General features: G+C 45.7%; 1 protein-coding gene across 1 annotated transcript in view; it reads right to left on the bottom strand.

Annotated features, from left to right (window-relative positions):
* The window catches only part of AK9 (adenylate kinase 9), a 1,007,389-nt gene that overhangs the window by 766,490 nt on the left and 227,593 nt on the right, over positions 1-13,306 (bottom strand). The window lies entirely within an intron of this gene.

The following is a 13,306-nucleotide window of genomic DNA, read 5'->3' as shown; positions in this document are numbered from 1 at the left end:
GAAGGATATTCCCCGGCACCTTTTAACCCTGCCCTGGTCAAAAATGCGCCAGTGAATGTAGTACCTACAGTAGTTTCTCCTGCCAGTTTTGGACCAGCCAACCCTTTTAGAATCGAGGGAAATGTGACTCTGACCCCTCAAGGTGGAGGTTCTGTGCCTGGCCATCATCCGACCGCTCCAGACTCTAGATCAGACTCTGAGTTTTCTGATTCAGTATCTGACAATCATGCAGCACAAACACAAGTGCCTGCACAGACTTCTTTCCGAAGGATGGATATCCCGTTACGACCAGAAGAGCTGGCAGTAACCCGGATGAGTCCACAGCTCACCTCCTTGCCTCCACTCTTAACCCCTTATCACCCTATGGTCGGTGCTCTTAGGGATCATTTGGCACAACACCAAATCCCAGTACAATCACAACCCACCTTTGCACAACCTATAAATGCTAATCCGAGTCCTATTTATGCAGACCCTGTCCGAACCATGTTCCAGTCAGCACTATCTCCTATGGAGATAGTGCTCCAGAATGAGAGATCTCCCAAGTATGTATATGTTTGGGTATCTAATTTGGCAGGTTGGACAGAAGGACAGGCCCCGCAAATGATTCCCTACCCCCGAGAGGGGTCCTTTGAAACTGTCCATATGAATACTGCCCGACTGTGCATCAAGCAAGGCACAGGAGACCCCGGCTGGGATCTCAAATACATGAAAAAAGGCTTAAAGGTGTGGGAAAAATATGAGCACATGTACAAGGGAGAAGCAGTTCAATTCCCAGGGACTGCTTTAGGACAAAGCGTGGCTACACCCATGCCCATTATACAAGCCCCCTTCTCATGAGCACGAAAGAAGGAGGGGGAGTGCAGCGCTCCTACATTCCCTGGAGCTTCACTGATTTTGTGGCAATTAAACAGCAGCTCCCGCCTTTGATGCAGGGAGCTGGCCCATGGATTAAAAAATTTGAGAAGATAATAGCTCAATGGACCTTAGGGATAGGTGACGTCCGACACCTATTAGTCCAATTGGTAGGCAATACAACAACTGATATCTTTTCAGATGCTAGCACTCCAGATTATACACCCGATGTCACATACTTTGACGGGGCCCCATTTAACACCAGCCGCCCGAGGGTCTGGAAAGCCCTGCGGGACAGATACCCTGACATTAAAGATTTTTCAAAGTTAACCACTAAAAGCTACTCTCTGACAGATGACATTTATGATCATATCCGGATGTTTGAGGATCAGTGGGAAGACGAGATGAATGAGCCTTGTAGTCATAAGAACATAAGAACATAAGCAATGCCTCTGCTGGGTCAGACCTGAGGTCCATCATGCCCAGCAGTCCGCTCACGCGGCGGCCCAACAGGTCCAGGACCTGTGCAGTAATCCTCTATTTATACCCCTCTATCCCCTTTTCCAGCAGGAAATTGTCCAATCCTTTCTTAAACCCTTGTACTGTACTCTGCCCTATTACGCCCTCTGGAAGCGCATTCCAGGTGTCCACCACTCGTTGGGTAAAGAAGAACTTCCTAGCATTCGTTTTAAATCTGTCCCCTTTCAACTTTTCCAAGTGTCCTCTTGTTCTTTTATTTTTCGAAAGTTTGAAGAATCTGTCCTTCTCTACTCTCTCTATGCCCTTCATGATCTTATAAGTCTCTATCATATCCCCTCTAAGTCTCCTCTTCTCCAGGGAAAAGAGACCCAGTTTCTCCAATCTCTCAGCGTATGAGAGGTTTTCCATCCCTTTTATCAAGCGTGTCGCTCTCCTCTGAGAGGAAACAGCGAAGGCAGACAAACAAGTACAACAGGATAGCCAGGCTATCCAAGATAAGATAGACACAGCAGTAGACAAGGCATTACAACTTGCTCAAATTAACTGGACAAACAACACCCGGCAACCCCCCTTCCGAGGAGGCCGTAGGGGGAGGGGTGTCCCGTCTCAAATACCCAGATCTCAGATACAATGCTTTACGTGCCATAGATTTGGCCATTATGCAAATGAATGTAGAAATCAAACCCTGCGAGGGAAAGGCAGCTACAGGGGAAGCAGAGGCAATCCTCGGCCCCCCTGGCAACCCTTACAATCAAGGAGGGCAAATGAATTGGGACCAAGCTCCTGATTTCCCTTATCCTGCTGGAGTCCCGCACCAATGGGAGGGCCCTGAGGATGGGGGTGCATATACCCAATGACGGTCTCAATACCTTCATGCCATTTAAATGTCTGACACTGAACCTTTGAAGTATATTCAGGTTGCAAAAGAACCTAGAGTACCGTTCATTATAGACACGGGAGCCACTATGTCATCTGTCAATTTTGTGCCCATAGGACACACTGTCTCTAACTCTCAGGTCCCCACTACTGGCATTGAAGGTAACATCACAAACAACAGGATTCTAAAAAGAATCCCCCTCTTAATTGATCAGGAATTGATTATCACAGACCTCCTTTATGTCCCGACATGCCCTGTTAACCTGCTTGGGCGGGATGTTTTAAAGGAACTTAGAGCTGTTATCACATTCTCTGGCTTGCTCTCAGCTAAGTTGCCGCTCCCGGAAGATGTGATCACCCAACTCCCTGACCTTGAATTTGGGAAGGTCATTTCGGTTCATGAAGTGATCCTCACCTTAAAAAAGCCTGGTACTGGCCCAACAACTCCACAGTACCCCCTTAAGCCTGGAGCTCTCCAAGAGATTTGCCCAGTCATTGTCAAATTACTTGAGGCAGGAATTATTGAATTCACTTCCTCCCCTTGGAATACACCTTTGTTTCCAATACTGAAAGCAGATGGTAAGACATATCGCCTGGTCCATGACCTCCGGGACTTGAACATACTCCTGGAACAGGAATTTCCTATCGTTCCTAACCCAGTGTCCCTCCTCACTTCTCAGTCAGTGATGGAGTGGCACACTGTCATTGATCTGAAAAATGCATTCTATTCAATTCCTCTAGCCATAGAGTCCCGTCCTTTGACGGCGTTCTCTGTTGGTGTGGATCGCTACCAATGGTCACGCCTCCCTCAGGGATTAAGTGACAGTCCAGCTCTGTTTACTAAAGTCCTAGAGCACGACTTACAGGCTTTTCGAGAGAAACTGACAGGCAACACACAAGTCTCCCTTTTTGTGTATGTGGATGACATCCTGCTGTCTGCATCTACCATTACACTTTGCAGACACGTTAGTGGCAGACTCCTGCAAGTGCTCACTGAAGGAGGATATGCTATAAACAAAGACAAACTTCAATTCTGCCAACAGACTGTGACATTCCTCGGACACACGTTTGGTCCGGAGTCAAAATTTCCTTCTGCTACTGTTTTGGAAGAGCTCACAAACATTCCTCTTCCACAGACTATCAAAGAACTCCGCAGCTTGATGGGACTGTTTAATTACTATAAAGATTATATCCCCTGCTTGAGTCTCAGAACAAAACCTTTGCGTGAATACTTGAAAGGTTCTTCACGGTCCTCAGACCGCATCACCCTCACGAAAGCTCAATCAGATCTCAATGACCAGCTGAAACAGAATCTCCTGCAGGCTCCAAAATTTATGTTCCCCCTTCCTACACTTCCGGTCGATCTTTTCTTGATCAATGACCAGGATGGGTGGGCAGCCAGTGCTTATCAAGCCAACAGTCTGGTTTTGTACCTCAGCGGCACCTTCACCCCAGTGGAAAGATGCTATACTGAGTGTGAACAGTCTGTGGTGGCTGCGGCTACTGCAGTTACTACACTTTATCAGACCCTGCCTTATGCCATCATCACTATGCATTGTGTTCATGCAGTTTCCAAGGTTTTATGTGACCCTGCTGTTACATTCACTGCTCGTCATCTGGCTACATATCTTGCAGTGCTATTAACTGGAAATCTCACCTTTGTTCCTCCGACCAAAGCGGACTCACTCTTGGACAGCCATTCCTCCAATGCCTGCAGCCTACACTCTTGCAAGCCCATGGATGCCATTACAAGGCCTCTCCATAGACTCTGATGGTTCCCCATAAAACAGGGATTTACATTTTCACAGATGGTTCTCATACCAAGCAGGGCACAGCCTTTGCTCTGTTAAAATACTCAGTTTCTCAGGATCAGTACGGTACTGAATGGTATTGCCTGTCTCCCCATGAGTCAGCCCAGACAGCTGAACTGGCTGCAGTACTCCAATGCCTAAGGAGCCATCCTGCTGAGCCCTTAACTGTTTTTTCAGACTCACACTATGCCCTATCCAGCATTTCTGACAACCTGCTAAAATGGAAAAAGAGGGGTTTAATTGATAGTGCTGGACGACCTCTTCAACATCTTCCCATTCTGCAAGAAATCATGACTCACCTCGATTCCCGCACCATCCCTGTGGCACTCATCAAGATCAAAGCACATGATGACACTGATAAATCTCCAGAGCAGTGGTCCCACCAATTTGCTGATTATCTTGCCCATCACGCTACTGAGCATATTTCTTGCCGCACCAATGGGTCCCAAGCAGCATCTGCAATGGTTCTCACTAGGGCCAAGGCGCAACAGGGACTACCAACTCTGGATCCTGACTTTCACCCACAGATGGGTCTCACACCTGAGGAAACTGCTCATTGGGAACGCCTCGGCAGAATAAAGGTGCAAGGTTTGTATGTTACCCCAAATGGCAAAGTTTGTTTATCTGGCGTCTCCCTGCACCTTTTGGCAGCCAGCCTTCACTCCGACAATCACCCTTCTGCAGTTACTCTGTTGGCTAAACTTCAGCCCCACTACTGGGCTACTTACATGCTGCCTGTTTTATGCTCAGTTGTTCAGACTTGTACTACATGTGCTAAGAATACCTCTCGGGGGACCCCTATCCCCCCGGGAACCATTCCATCCCTGAAGGCCCTGCTAGAAGATGGTACATGGATTTTACAGATATGATTTATGTTTGCAACAAGAAGAGATTTCTTTTGGTATGTGTGTGTCCTTTTTCTCAATGGATTGAAGCGTTCCCTTGCTCCTCTGAGTCAGCGGCTGCTGCTGCAGAGGTGCTTTGCCGTGAGCTCTTTAGTAGACACGGTGTGCCTGAAGTTCTGTACTCAGACAATGGCACCCATTTCCGTAATGACCTCTTGGCTGAGGTCTGTGCCCGGCTGGGCTTTGCCCAAAAATTTGTAACTATTTACCATCCGCAAAGTAACAGGTACACAGAGAAGGCCCATGATCTTCTAAAAATGGCACTGCGTAAGCTCATGCCTCCTGATTGCTCTAATTGGCTAGCATACCTGCCTGCTGCACTGTATGCTGTCCGGAACAGGACGCTTAAATTGTATAAATTGACCACGTCTCCATTCCAGCTCCTCAGTGGACGGCTGCCTTTTGAGCCGTGGTTTCATGCCCCTGGCCATAAATCCTTGCCAGTAGTGTTACACGATTATGTTGTTTCTCTACAGACAGCTGTCCGTGAACTACAGCATTATCGCAAGGGCCCCCACGCTGACTTACCCCGCTCGTGGACCTACAAGTTTCACCCTGGGCAAGCAGTCTACAAGCGCAATCATCACAAAACCTCGTGGAAGAATCAACCGTTCCTTGGACCTTTTACTGTGGAACTGGTTTTTCCTTTTGCTGTAAAGCTGCATGGACAAAGTACTTTGTTGCACGCTAAGGACATTAAGCCTGCCCCATCTGTGGACTGTGCAGTTTTGCCTTAATCCTTCTGGAATTGTTGTGGGCCCACATGGTTTCTTCATACCCTGTGATTTTTTTCTGTGTTGTTTGCCCTTTTGATTCTTTCTTTCTGTCTCACTGTGTGCTGTGTATGCAAATATGGCCACTGCATTCCCTGTCTCTATTCTCCTCCTCTTCCTCGTGCTCCAGCCCCTACCTCTTCTAGCCTATCCATCCCCTGTATCCCCCTCTAGTCTGTGCCTACCCTGTCTCACTACTGTTCGCGCTGGCCAACTGACCACCACCACTCTTCTGTATTTTTCTGCTTATGATTGTCCCCCTGACAAGATCTCGGGGACCTGCACCTATAATGGTACTTCCTACACGGTCTGCACTCTGCCAAATGCTGTTGTCTGTTTTGACCCTAGTTCTGCTCCCTTGAAGATTTTCCTGGAAATCCTTCCCATTTTTAAACCTGTTCGTAAATTGTCTATCCCCATTCCTTCTCTTGATCACCCTGCTTCCATTGTTTTTGATGTCTGCTCTCTCACTGCTGATCTTGACTATTCCAGAGCTGATTTTGGACTTAAAAGTGCCCGGTATGACAGACGTGGCTGTGGTAGCCTGTCTTGGCAATGTGCCTATTCCTCTGATGGAAAGTATATGTGCCCTGCCCGTGCTGCTATGACTTCCTGCTTTTCCTGGGCTGATGTAGTTCATGCCACCTGGAAACCTCCCAAGTTTACTGGCTTTCCTGGTATGTTCCTTCGCAAGTTACCAGCCCCTTCCCCTTGTAAGGTGGACACCTGCAACCCTGTCAATCTCACTATCCAGACTCCTCGTATGTTCCTCACTCCCTATGGCTATGGCCTTTACATTGATGGGTCTGGCGGTGACCCCGCTGCTCGCATTGAGGTCCGTGTCACCACTACTGGAGCTCGAACCTCCTCCCATAAGGTTTTCCATACTGTTTTTGAAGAACTAGAGCACAAGTTTGAACCCAGTCATGTTGCCCGTAACTTGTTTCTCCAATTTGCTGAAACTATTGCCTCCTCTCTTAATGTTTCTAATTGCTTTGTGTGTGGGGGCACCAATATGGGTGAACAATGGCCTTGGGAAGCTAAGGAATTGTCCCTGTTTCCCTCTTCTTCTGCAGTAACCTTTAATTTCTCTGCTACTTCACCTGCTGATTGGGTATTGCGTCATGGCATTGTTTTCAATGTATGTATCTGGCGCCCCCGCCTTAACGACTCTTTCCCTTTCATGGGCATTTCTTTGTGTCACTCTTCCTACTCTTGGAACTCCACCCTGTCCTCTTGGACTCCCTGGCCTGCTAATACCTCTTCCTTTATGGAGGCGTTCTCTCTACTTTTATCCTCTGCCCAATATGCTACCTTGTCTACCTCTCCTAGGTCCTCTCCTTGGCCTGCCCCTAATGGTCTGTATTGGATTTGTGGTCATATGGCCCGTCGAGTCCTCCCTGCCTCTTGGACTGGCGCCTGTGGCCTGGGTACCATCCGACCCAGTTTCTTTCTTATTCCCCTTACTGTGGTGAGCAGCTGGGTGTCCCTGTTTTTGCTCCCCGTGCTAGCCGCTCTCTTCCTATTGGTGATTGGAGTGATACTGAATGGCCTCCTGAGCGTATTATCCATTATTATGGCCCTGCCACCTGGGCGGAGGATGGGTCATGGGGCTACCGCACTCCTATTTACATGCTTAACAGAATTATTCGCCTTCAGGCTGTTGTTGAAATCATAACCAATTAAACTTCTTTAGCTTTAAACCTCCTCGCCAAGCAAAGCACTAAGATGCACACTGCTATCTATCAGAACCGCCTTGCCCTCGATTACCTCCTTGCTGCGGAGGGTGGGGTATGTGGTAAGTTTAATCTTTCTAACTGTTGCCTTGAGATTGATGACACTGGTAAGGTTATTGAAGAGATCACTGATCGCATGCGCAACCTAGCACATGTTCCAGTCCAGACCTGGCATGGCCTTCCATCCTCCGGGTGGTTTGATTCTTGGTTCCCTAATGTGGGGGCTTTGCTCCTGTTTTTAGCTGTACTTTGCGCTATTTTCTTTTCGTCCCCTGCCTCCTTCCCTGTTGTTTTAAAGTGTTGCAGAGTACTACTGAACGTGTGACTTCCCAGTTCCTTTCCCATCATGGCTACATGCCTGTCCCCTCTTCTGCTCAAGAGTATGTTTTCCCCCGCCCTGTTGACCCTGTGTCTGATGACTCTGAGTTTTAGCTTTTGTCTGATTGACCAGCCACATTTATGATTTTGTCTCTGTACTCTCTCATATGCATTTGTATCCGCATTTATGATTTTGTCTCTGTACTCTCTTATATGCATTTTAATTTACTCTCTTGTTTGGTTCCTTTCGGGTCTTGTACCTCTGCCTTTTGTTCCTCCATCCTCTGGTTCTGGCATGTATTGTTGTTCAGTTTCATTAGACAGTTGGGAGGGCTGCCCCTCCTCCACGCCTCTGTTTCTTCCTCTCTCTGCTTTTGCATGGCGGGCTTCCAACGTGCCGTCCTTCAGCCCGCCAAGAGGGGACTGACATTGGATATCCTGGACATACGGATGATTCAACTGGACTCTACAGACCTATATTTTCACTTGTGTATGCTGGACACTATGCTGGACACTACAGACATATTTTCCCATAGCCAGGCCCAGCCTGTACCTTGCTGTCTGTAAACATCTTCAGTTTTTGCAATACTAACAATGATGTTCTTGTTTCCCTGCTGGGAGGATATCCCTTCAAGGTTCTGCTGAACTGTTATCAGTGCTGTATGACTTCATAGACTTCATATGCCAGACACCCTAGAAAGCCATAAAACTTTTATAATGAGCAAGGAGCTCTGCTCATATGGGTGTAACGAGATGAAAGAACTTGGTACCAAACCATGGGTTTCCTGTCTCCCAACCAAGCTATGGGAACCAGACAGCTGGATTGTTGAAAGGTCATCTTTGCCAACTTTTCATCTTACAAGGACACCAGCTCGAATATGCACAGAATTGTAAAACCTCTAATTAGCAGCTGCATGTCTCCGTGCTGAAAGAAGAAAGTTCAACAACAGTTCTCTGTTTCTGCAAGGCCCCCGGTGGAGGTGAGAGAGGCGTGGACAGAGGGCAGGAGCTAGCTTTACATTATTTTATGTACCAATAGGGAATTACATAACCAGAATTCTGGGATGGACTTTCTTGGAACAAAGGAAGAATTGCTCTGTATAAAAAACACGTGTATTCTAGGTAAAGCTAGAGAGATTTGCTTACTTATGCTGCAGGGAACTGCTAGCCCCCTGCTAAGCATATAAGTGTTGGTTCTGCTCTCCATTGCATATTCTGAATAGACAATATATTTACTACGCTTTTGCTACTGCCATTTTTGTAACCTTTTATACTAACAATAAACAAATATTGTCTGCTTTTGGAACATACAATGCTGTCTCGTAGTCATTCCAATGAGGTAAACTAAGTGGCATTTACTTCTCAACACTAAGCTCAACAACCCTGTGAGAAGCACTTTTCACTGTGGCTGATCCAGACTCACTGCCTGCATCAGATTGGAAGACTGTAGCCACCAACGGAAGCTGCGATGAATTAACCCCCGAAGAGGAACAGGAGAATCCAGATTGTGCAACTGAAGCACAGCATACTGAAGCGACCGCATGTGCAGTTGCATGTGCGGCTGAGCCTACTGAATCACATCCAGGGAGGCTGCCATCAACCCAAGATCTGTAGAAAATCCTGCACCCGAGGATACCGAGAAGCCATCAGGTGGCGAATCTGTGACTGCAATTTGTCCATTCGGGTTTCTAGAAGGAAGACCTTCCACAAGCTTGCGTTGAAGAGAACCCCGAGGTACTCCAGGTGTTGAGACGGAGTCAACCAGTTCTTGGACAGGTTGACCACCCATCCCAGTAACTGCAGGAACTCTACAACCTGAGCAGTAACCCAAGAGCTCTCCTACAAACACTACTTGGATCAACCAGTCATCCAGATAGGGATGAACCAGAATGCACTCCTTGCTCAAGGCCGCCGCCACGACCACCATAATTTTGGTGAATGACCGCGGAGCCATGGCTAGACCAAAATGAAGGGCACAAAACTGATAGTGCTGTCCCAAAATCGCAAAGTGAAGGAACTGCTGATGGGAGGCCCGAATTGGAACATGAAGGTAGGCTTCCGTCAGATTGAGAGAAGTCAGGAATTCCCTGGGCTGAAACACCAGAAAGACAGATCTCAGTGTCTCCATACAAAAAGACAGAACCTGGAGCACCCTGTTGACTCCCTTCAGATCCAAGATGGGCCAAGATCGCTCTTTCTTGGGCATCAAAAGTAAATAGAATACCTGTGCAAAACTCCAGAGTAAACTCCAGTAAATAGAATCTCCAGTAAATAGAAACTCCAGTAAATAGAATACTGGTGCGAAACTCCAGAGGAGGCATGGGTACTACAGCTTTGAGGTCAAGCAACCAATGTAGGGTCTGACGAAAGGCCCACTTCTTCCAAGCGTCCTGATAAGAAGAAGAGAGGAAATGATCCAGTAAGGACCAGGCAAACTCCAGATCATATCCGTCCTGAATCACCTAAAGGACCCATTGATCCATCGTGATAGCGGCCTACCCCTGGTAAAACTCCTGCAACCAGCTGCCCACTGGCACCAAGGGAAGGGCCCGCAAGGAGTCATTGCACTGGATGGGCAGCAAAGGGGTCGGCGGAGGAGTCCTGCTGTCCTTGGCAGGCCCCCTGAAAGGACTGCATGAGCTGAAAGAACCGGCCCCAGGAAGACCGGTGGAAGAAAAAGAAGCCACCTCTCAACCAGGGCAGTAAAGGCAAAAATCATGCAAATACTCTCAAGCAATGCACCCCCGCGTAGGTGGGCAAGCACTGACCTCTGGAAGACAGGACACCTTAGAGTCAGTCAAGGTCTGAACCAACTTATCCAGATCTTCGCAAAACAAGAAAGACCCCCAAAAGAGAAATTTTGTAAGTTTAGCCTTAGACGCTATGTCTGCCGACTAACCCTAGAGTCGCAGGATACAACGAGCAGTCACACTGAGAGCCATGCCAAAGCCTGAACCAGATCATACATAGCATCTGAGAGATAAGAAGCCCATCTCAATCTTAGCTACCTCCTGATAAACCAAGACCCAGTCATTAGACTCCCGGTCAAGAACATGCTCGGACCACCGAAAATAAGCCCGAGCCACCAGACCACCACACATCGTCACCTGGACCACCAGGGCAGCCACATCAAAACTCTGCTTAAGAAGAGACTAACTTACAATCCCCAGAGTCCTGCAAAGCCCAGAAAAAGACCTGAATGGTTCATCCAGTCTGCTCAAACATACATTCTCTATAATATAATGATTTAATTTAAATTGTTCTTTTTCTTAGATATTTCTGGGCCAGAAATGCAGAGTTCTGCCCGGTATTGTGCATCTACTGGAGTCTTCGTCAAAGCTCACTCCAGCTCATCTAAACCATCCCATCCTGAACTGAATGGCCATATATATGACACAGACCATGCAAGTCTGCTCAGTACTGGCTTTAGTTCTTCAATATATACCATTATTTTCTGATTAGCGGTCCTCTGTGTTCATCCCATGCTTTTTTAAACTCTGTCACCGTTTTCGTCTTCACCACCTCCTTCGGGAGAGCATTCCAGGCATCAACCACCCTCTCCATAAAGAAGAATTTCCTAACATTACTCTTGAGTCTACCACCCCTTAACCTCAGATTATGCCCTCTGGTTTTACCATTTTCTTTTCTCTGGAAAAAAATTTATTCTACATTAATACCTTTCAAGTATCTGAACGTCTGAATCTTATCTCCTCTGTCCCTCCTTTCCTCTAGGGCAGTGTTTCTCAACTTGGTCCTGGAGTACCCCCTTGCCAGTCAGGTTTTCAGGATATCCACATTGAATTTGCATAAACTTGATTTGCATACACTGCCTCCATTATATGCAAATTTCTTTCATGCATATTCATTGTGGATATCTTTTTTTTTATTCAAAATCTTTATTTTCAAAACTTACAGTAAGTGTAACAATAAATACCACATTTTATACATCAATAACACACTTATATTCCATTAATATCCATTACAGAATTAGACCCCCCTCCCTCCTGAACAATCATAATGTAATCACATGAAATTTCTATAATGAACCCCAATATATCTAAATATATAAATCTAACAGACCCCCATCCTCCGCCCTCCCGGATGAGCACAACATAGGGAAAAATATTAATTAAACATTACAGTATTTTGCTAATGGCTCCCAAATCTCCTGAAATTTCTTAGAATTTCCTTTCTTAATGGCTAATATTCTTTCCATTTTATAAATGACACAACAAATTCCACTAGAAACTATAATTAAGCCTCGTCCAATTCTTCCAATTGCTTGTAATTTGTTGTATGGCAACTCCTGTCATTATTAATAAAAGCCTGTTGTTCTTAGATGATAATTGACTTTTTGCTCTCATTGCCATGCCATAAAGCACAATATCATAGGATAATACCACTGGATTTTTTTTTTTTTTTAATATTCTTTATTCATTTTATATTTAAATCAAGTGTACAGAAAATAATAACAGATTAATTTAATACATCACTTGAAATACCACACATGTTCCCAAAATAAAATGTATCCCCTTCCCACCCACCATACTAATATCAGTATGGTTGTGGTTGGAATGCCACTGGATTTTCTAATAAGCAATTTATTTGGCCCCATATTGATTTCCAAAAAGCCAAAATAAATGGACAGCAGAACAATAAATGATCTAAAGTCCCTGCTTTGAGATGACAATGCCAACATTTATTAGACTTAGAGCTATCCAACTTTTGTAACTGAACAGGGGTCCATAATGCTCTATGTAACAGAAAAAACCAAGTTTGTCTCATAGATGCTGACATTGTACATCTCATCCTCCAAGTCCAGATTCGTGGCCATTGAGATGCAGAAATTTGGTGCTTAATCTCAATACTTCAAATGTCCCTAAGCCCAGTTTTTGGTTTCTTGTTTATAAATCCAGCTGTCAATTTATACCACTGTGCGGCCTGGTGAACCAGGAAATTTACCTGAAAGCATAAGAATTCCAAACTATACTGATTGAAATTTTTCCATTCAGGGAACCCTACATAAATGGCCTGCTTCAGCTGAAGGAACAAAGCAGGGGAAAAAACAAAACCACAAACATAAATGCAAAAAAAAACCAAAATGGAATTGTCCAAAGAAGAATGATGTGCACTAAAATAGTGTCCTCAAACTCATCTGATAATGTGAAGATCTTTATTCCTCCAGTATCACAACGGTACAATCAATGATCCAAAGACTCGACATGTACATGTTTCGGCCAACAGGCCTGCCTCAGGAGTCTTAAAAATCACGAATAGTGATATGAAGAGTACTGCCAACCAGGTGGCTGTGACCAAAATTCAGAAAAAGAAAATCATATCTTGTTTATTTCAACTGCTGCCGACTGGAATCGAAACGATTTTGGTCACATCCACATGGTTGGCAGTATTCTTCATATCACTATTCATTATTTTTAAGACTCCTGAGGCAGGCCTGTTGGCCGAAACATGTACAAGTCGAGTCTTTGGATCACTGATTGTACCGTTGTGATACTGGAGGAATAAAGATCTTCACATTATCAGATGAGTTTGAGGAC

The sequence above is a fragment of the Geotrypetes seraphini genome, chromosome 3, assembly GCF_902459505.1.
Source record: "Geotrypetes seraphini chromosome 3, aGeoSer1.1, whole genome shotgun sequence".
In the NCBI taxonomy this organism is placed as follows: domain Eukaryota; kingdom Metazoa; phylum Chordata; class Amphibia; order Gymnophiona; family Dermophiidae; genus Geotrypetes; species Geotrypetes seraphini.
Note: the sequence above shows the minus strand (reverse complement) of the source record. Positions and strands in the feature narration are given on the sequence as shown.